Consider the following 7,810-nt stretch of genomic DNA (forward strand, 5'->3'; position numbering starts at 1 on the left):
ACTTCGTAGACCGTGTGGCAAGACAATTGGGAAGAAGACAAGGTATTCCAATTGATGAGAGCAAGGAGGAAATGCTATCTCTGCATCGGTGAGCAAGCATGTCTTTGAGTATGTAGTAGAGCATTGAATAAGTCTATATTTTCTAATGCTTTGTGATGTGGCTCATTTGTAGGTTCTCTCGAAGGAACAATCAGGATATAGCGGATTGGGCAGACTAACACCTTAAGTGGATACAAATTTGGAATCGAAGAGACACGTTAGTGGAATCAGAGAGCAGGCCTCACAATCAGTCAGCATATCAGAAGTATCAAGTGTGGTATGCGGATCGTTACCGGTTAAAGCTAAAGCCCGGTTGGACTCACGAGGAGTGGTCGGAGTTGGTGTCTTAAGATCCGTAGACTGCAGAAGGTTATCATACCTTCAACACGGCGGTGAGAGACACAAGAGGGGCTCACGTTGACTATGCACCTATGCATGACGAAATGGTAGTCTAATGAGCCTATTATAACACACTTGCATTATATGGTCTTCTTTCAAATACATAAGTTTGGTGTGTGCATGACTTGCAGGGAAGAGAGTTGCTTATGTGCGTCAACGATGCCAATGTAGCACTGAGTCATCCCCGTGGTGGTGCATTATCTGAGAGGACTCTTAGGAGCACGATGGAGGTATGAGCAATATATTATAAAAGCTTCTTTTCACGGATTAGTTATTTGCATCTCATCTCATATCATATTTTGTGTTGTCGCAGAAGTTCAAGAAGCGGTTACATAAGATGGCAACTATGCTTTCTTGCCATGGTGCTCAGCCCAATGATGTGTTTGCACCTGGTAGCCGCGCCGGCAGAGCTCATAAACGCCGTTATCTCCGCAACGAAGAGGACATAGAGGAGGAGGTCAATGAAGAGGAGGCAACACATCAAGAGGAGCCAACACAAGAAGAGGAGCAGGAACAACAAGAGCATGAGTACGATGTTGATGCTCCACAACCATCACAGGGTACACAACCGACCCAAGGCAATGTCCGCTCTAAAAAAGGCAAAGCCATAGCTAAGACACCGGGCAAGAAAGGCAGAAAGAAGACATGGACCACTGCATTCCATAGTCCGGAGTATCCTCATCAATTTATGCCTACAGGAATGCAAAGATATAAGTCCAACAATGATGCGGAGGCGGAGGAGGATAGCGAAGAGGAGGAGCCTACACGTGCAGATATCGTGAAGAGAGGAAGGAGGAAGTGAGCTTGTTGTAGTTTGTTCCAATGAGCTTGTTCTAGTTTGTTTCGATGAACTTGGTGTAGTGTGTTTGCATGAACTTGTTGTCGTTTCTTTCCATGAACTTGTTGCCGTTCGAATTAAGTTGCAATGAATTCATGACGTTGCTATGAATGTATGACATGAATTTGTCGTTTAAAAGTAGTACTCAATCATGTGATTTATGTGAAATGTTGTTTCCTGTGATATCTATGAATGCATTGCTTGCTATGAAATGTTGATGAAATCTGTCAAAAGGAGGAGTCATCTTGTCATTTATATGCACAAGGGACCAGACGCCAGGGTCCTTGGCATTTGGCTCTAAGTCAGGGGACCAGACGCCAGGGTCCTTGGTGTCTGGCAGTCGTCTGACAGCAGAAACAGGGCAAAGCAGGGGAGCCAGACGCCAGGGTCCTTGGCGTCTGGTCCTGGGCAAAAAGGGCTTCTTTTTTCACTTGTAGTTTTGTCTAGCTAACTAAATGCACGCATTGTTATACACTATAAATGACACAAATATCATGATACATAGAAGATTAGTCTCGAATAACATACATAAGAATTACATAGTCTTTTCAAACCACTAGTTCAAACGACAAGTTGAACACACACAAGGTTTCAAATGACATAGTCTCAAATTACACAAATAGTTGATGACCACGATAGTTCAAACCACTAGGACATAAGCATTACATTGTATTTTCAAACCACTAGGACATAAGCACGATAGTTGAAACGACATAAACATCACATATAACTCGGTTTCCGGTAGCAATGCAACTCAACAACCCTTTTCCATTCCCATTCGCTCAGCATTTCTTGAATCTTGCCATCATCAGTTATGTCAATCAATTTTCTTTCCCCAGGGCCATCTGACTGCTTCCTACTGACGTAGTACACAAAATCGTCTTCCTTCAACCCTTGCTTCAACATGAATTTAGTCTTCAACCACTCAAAAGTGAGGTCCACTTTACTAACTTGCACAACGCTTGGAGGAAGGCCTTGGACATGAACAGTAGGGCTAAGCGTCCACTGAGCACCCGTATCCATCTGAGGGGGCAGCAGCTCGTGAATGTGAGTGGAGATGAATGGAATGGGGTGGAGTTCATTTACCTACCCCTTGAGCATAACCACTAGGAAAAATAAAACTAGGGTTTGCACAAAAATATGATACATTAAACCAACCAAAAAATGGGGGTGGAGTTGATTTACCTTCTTGTTATGAAACCTCGAAGATCCAACGGTGAAACGGGACCGATTTGTGAGAGATTTGAGGGGGGCTAGGAAAATGGAGAGGGAGTGAGGGGCAGCTCGTGAATGTGAGTGGAGATGAATGGAATGAGAGGGCTCGTTGTGGGCCCACAACATCTTATCCACAGAAGGTAAGTGAAACTGGGCAGCACCCAGACACCAGGGTCCTCAGCGTCTGGTTGACGTGGCCCCAATAGCCAAACGCCAGGGTCCCTGGCGTCTGGTACCCCCCCGAAAATAAACAGAAGCTAATTGCAACTGGGTAGTACCCAGACGCCAGGGTCCTTGGCGTCTCGTTGACGTGGCCCAAATAGCCAAACACTAGGGTCCCTGGCGTCTGGTACCCCCCAAAATCAACAGAAGCTAATTACAACCGGGCAGTACCCAGACGCCAAGGTCCTTGGTGTCTGGTTGACGTGGCCCAAATAGCCAAACGCCAGGCTCCCTGGCGTCTGGTACCCCCCCAAAATCAACAGAAGCTAATTGCAACTGGGCAGTACCCAAACGCCATGGTCCTCGGCGTCTGGTTGACGTGGCCCAAATAGCCAAACGCCAGGGTCCCTGGCGTCTGGTACCCCCCAAATCAACAGAAGCGATTGGAACTGTGCAGCACCCAGACGCCATGATCCCTGGCGTTTTGTCCAAAAGCCAGACGCCAGGCTCCCTGGCGTCTGGTCCTGGTGCACACAATACTTCCTTCTTCATTTGTACTTTTGGCTAGCTAACTAATTGAACGATTTGTTATACACTGTAAATGACACAAATATCATGATACATAGAAGGCATGCTAGTCTCAACCCAAAATATGAAGAAAGCATACTAGTCTCGAATGACAAACATAGTTTGCACATAATCTCAATTTCAAGTTCATCACACACAAGGTCTCGAATGACAAGTTCATGACCACACAAGGTCCCGAATGACAAGTTCATACATTAAACAAAGTCTCGAAAGTCCATCATCGATGCCGGTGCCTTTTCCATTTGTCTACTGAGTAGTACGGGGCCACTTTCCCTTCTTGTCACGTGCCTCGTCCTCCTCTCGTGCATCGCGAGCCCTTGCAAGTTTTCTTGCCCTCTCTTCTTGACGAGCTTCCTTCTCTTTGCATGCCCTCTCTTCCTCATGCTTCTTGCGCTCGTTCTTCTCCTTCTCACGACGCTCATGCTCCAATCCCCGTGCAAAGGACTCCTCGAACAGGCGCTGCCTACGTAAGTAATCTCGATGTTGGTCCTCTTGGACATCTTTTGGTACCTCGTGATCTATCCAAGTGAAGTACTTGCAAAGTGGAGGAGGCGACTACATAAAAAATCATGTTTTTGTTAGTAATATGAGTTCAAACTTGTCGATGTTTTTTGTATGTACACCTAACATACCGGTGGTAGGTCATATGCGTTAGTTGGCCTTCGACGATCATGTGCATAGTTGGGACACACGAAAAACCTTCTACCTTCTGTCCATGACTTCTCGCGGTCAGTGGACACCTTCAGCTTGCAAACATCACCACACCAACATGATGGTGTGGGCACATCCTTCTCCTTCTCCTTGTCCAACCTGGCCTCCATCCACGTCTTCGGCATGTCCTCTTGGTCCGCGCACGTCGGCCTCGTCCTGGAACCGGATGAAGCCATGCCTACAAAAAGAACAATTGTTAGCACAAGACACAAAGAGAGCAAATGTGTAAGTACAGTAAATCAATAAATGCTAGGAATTGTATGAACAAATAATATACCATTATTATTAGGTCAACCATCTGGATTAAGCAAATAACCGAAGGCCGATCCATTATCAACCATTCCTCTACGACCACCACCACCTCTACCACTTGTACTTCCTCTACGACCACCACCAGCTCTAGCACTTGTGCTTCCTCTCCGACCACCACCACCTCTAGCACTTGTACTCCCTCTATGAACACTAGCACCTCTAGCACTTGTGCTCCCTCTACGAACACTAGCACCTCTAGCACTTGTGCTCCCTCTACGACCACCACCACCACCACCTCTAGCACTTGTGCTTCCTCGACCATCACCACCGTCACCTCTTCCACCTCGTTCACCATCGGTGCCACCTCCATGACTTGTCTTTCCTCTACGGCTAGTGCTAGGAATGCCCCCCTTCGACGTTTTCCTTTTCTTGCATGTCCGTGCATTGTGTCTCCCTTCACCGCACCCCCCATAGTTGATAGTGTCAGGAGCCTCCATGAAATGACCGCTACCAAATTGTTTCATGCCAGTGTATCCAGCCAGGTCATCCATATCACCCCTGAACCTCTTAGCTCTCCTTCTACCCTTGGTCTCCACCTTCAAGAGAGGGTCTGGTTTAATATGAGGGCCGTGGTACTCAGGCCACTATGATTGGTCCAAGAAAGGGTGAAATCGAGGCGCCCATGTCAACCTAGTAGCTTCCACATGGAACTCTTGCATCCGCACGTTTTTTCCATCACAAACATGTATGTTTCTCGCCTTCGCCGCCGTTATCAAATGCGAGCATGGCCAATGATACTTACTAGGCCTCTCGCACTGGCACCACTGAGTCTTGAGACGCACCTCATATGCAGCACCACCATATTGTTTACCGTCTCGTGTTGTGCCACCTGGCTCATCAATTCGATAGATCATTTCAATTTTGTCGAATACGATAACTTGTTGTTGTGAAGACTTGCTTGCTTGTAACTGTAGCCATTCATCAACCTTTTCCGGATAATCCATTTTTTCACCTATCCAAGATGCAGTCTCTTCAGAATGCCTCTGAAAGTACTCATTAAGCTTAAAGAAGGTGTACTCCACTATTGCAGTCACCGGCAATGAACGAGCACCCTTGAGCACATTGTTGAAACATTCAACCAGATTGCTCGTCATGTCGCCATATCGCCTACCACCGTCGTCATGAGCGCGTGCCCACTTGTGCTTCTCGCTGAAATTCCTAGTTAAGAATTCTTTCCCCCCTTCGTTCACCGCTACGAAGAGCTTGTTGTACCGAGCATCGAAAGCATCGGTGGTGAAGGCCACACATACATGGGTAAGGTCTTTGCTGAGCTCCTTTCTCTTACATGCCCGGTAAAAGTTGGCCACGAAATGCCTCATGCACCATCTGTGGTGAAGCTTTGGAAATCCTGGAATAACAATGTCCATTGCCTTGAGTATGCCATGGTGCCGGTCCGATATGATGCATACCTCCCTAGCCCCAATCACCTTGTGCCTAACATGACCCATGAACCACTCCCAGTTGTCTTGGTGCTCGGAAGGCACCAAAGCAAATGCCACTGGCAACACGTTGTCGTTTGATGAGTGAGCCATTGCTACCATTAGTGTGCCCTTGTATCTACCGGTCAAGAATGTGCCATCTATAGACAAGACCGGACAACAATGCTCAAACGCCTCCACACATTGTCCATAACTCCAGAAGGCACGATGGAACACTCCCTCATGATCATCGACCACATGAAACATGCCCAGGTTCCTATGTGCAATCGCGCCCAACAACCTCGGGAGCTAGTTGTATGCTTCTTCGTAACCACCATACAACATCCTAATAGCATTTGCCTTTGCCTTCCATTCCTTCCCATACTTGACTTCATAACCAATTTTTTTTTCACCGTCCGCATGAGAAACCCCACTTTCACAGTGGGATCAAAGCCTATGTCTTTCATCCATTTGTATCCGAGATACTCAGATGTGAGTTGACGGTGTGTCTTTCGAAGTCGTTTAGATGGCGGTTTGCACTTATGAGTTGCAACACAACTTATTAACACCCATTCTTCGGTTTCTTCAAGCTTTCTTGCACGAACCTTCCATGGGCATCCTTCTTGCTCACACTTCACGGTGTAACGCAACTTCATGTCGGAGTGCTCAACATAAAATGGCATATGGTTTCGAATGGCATAGTCAGACAACCAAAACTTCAGCATAGGCAAGCTCAGAAACTTCACTCCTTTCTTCAAATAAGCATTCTCGTCCTCCTTCTCCTCCCTTGGTTCTCCTGCATCCGGGCATGGTGTTGGCTCAATCGCCGTCATTCTCATTCCACCATCAACAACAGCTTTATGGGCAAGGCTAAGATCTTTAAACAAGTGAGTTTTTTTTCTAAGCCCGTCAACTCAAAGTGGATTTGGTTTTCCTCCTTTGTGAATCCATCCTCGTCCAACTTTTCAATTGGACCCTCGTCATCCGAGTCATAGGCATATTGACGCCTAAAAGGCAACTCACGATCCATGTCCTTTTGCGCTATGTACACATCCAACTCACCAACATCATTACCATGAAACCCTTCCTCTTGCTCTTCGTCATCATCATAAGCATCTTCATCCTCTTGAATTACTTCGTCACTAGCAATCACCTCAACTTCATTTGCTTGGCTAGTTGGTGGTTGGCTAGAAGCATTGGGGGCATACAACTCAACCTCATTTGCTTCAATAGATGGTACACGGGGACGTGGTTGGCGATAAGCATTGGGGGCATCAACCACAACCCTATGCTCAACAAGTGGCACCATTGTCCTCTCACTCATGTCATCCATTGGGGAAGAGACATGCCGGTTCAAATCAAGTGTAAACCGAGGAGATTCAACCTTGGTGGCAAACAATTCAAGTGACTTGTCTTCCGATTGGAAACTTTTTCCTTGTATACATCCCAATGCAAATCCGAGGTGATAGGCATACTTTTCAACCGAGATTTGGCTCCAACTCCAACATCATACCTTCCTATTAACTTAACATCAACATTGGTGTCCATCCACTTTAAGACTTGTCTCACTTTTGCAACAACATCCTCATAGCTAGGGCTTGTATCAAAAACCAATGGTTCCTCACCCGTGTCGGCATTGTTACTCAAGAACGCCTCCTTGTCCATGTAATGAACATTAACAAGTCTCTCCATCTAAAAACAACATGAATGCATTTAAGACTTCAATGAGAATTGGTGTTTATCTAAATACATCTCATTATATCCAAATCATATCAACACTAAATTATTGGTGATGTCCACAAAAGTTTCACTAATTAACACACACTAAGCAAAGTTAACCCTAATCACTAACTAACCCTAACCACCAATCTTTCTACTCAACAAGCATATATTCCTACTACACACCATGCATATCACTATATTATCGAAGTTAACCAAGCCATTCACACTAACATAAGGGACAAAACATGAACTAGGGTTCCACCAAGATGTAAAAAATGCAACCAAAATAACAAGATTTAACCAAAAGAAATTGGGTGATTTGAGGGAGATTACCACAAGCAACAAAGTGATGGAAAGATCCACCTAAGGGAAGCACCTTTTGGAGAGGATTTGAGGGGGGAGCTTG

The sequence above is a fragment of the Triticum aestivum genome, chromosome 5D (assembly GCF_018294505.1).
Source record: "Triticum aestivum cultivar Chinese Spring chromosome 5D, IWGSC CS RefSeq v2.1, whole genome shotgun sequence".
Taxonomy (NCBI): Eukaryota; Viridiplantae; Streptophyta; class Magnoliopsida; order Poales; family Poaceae; genus Triticum; species Triticum aestivum.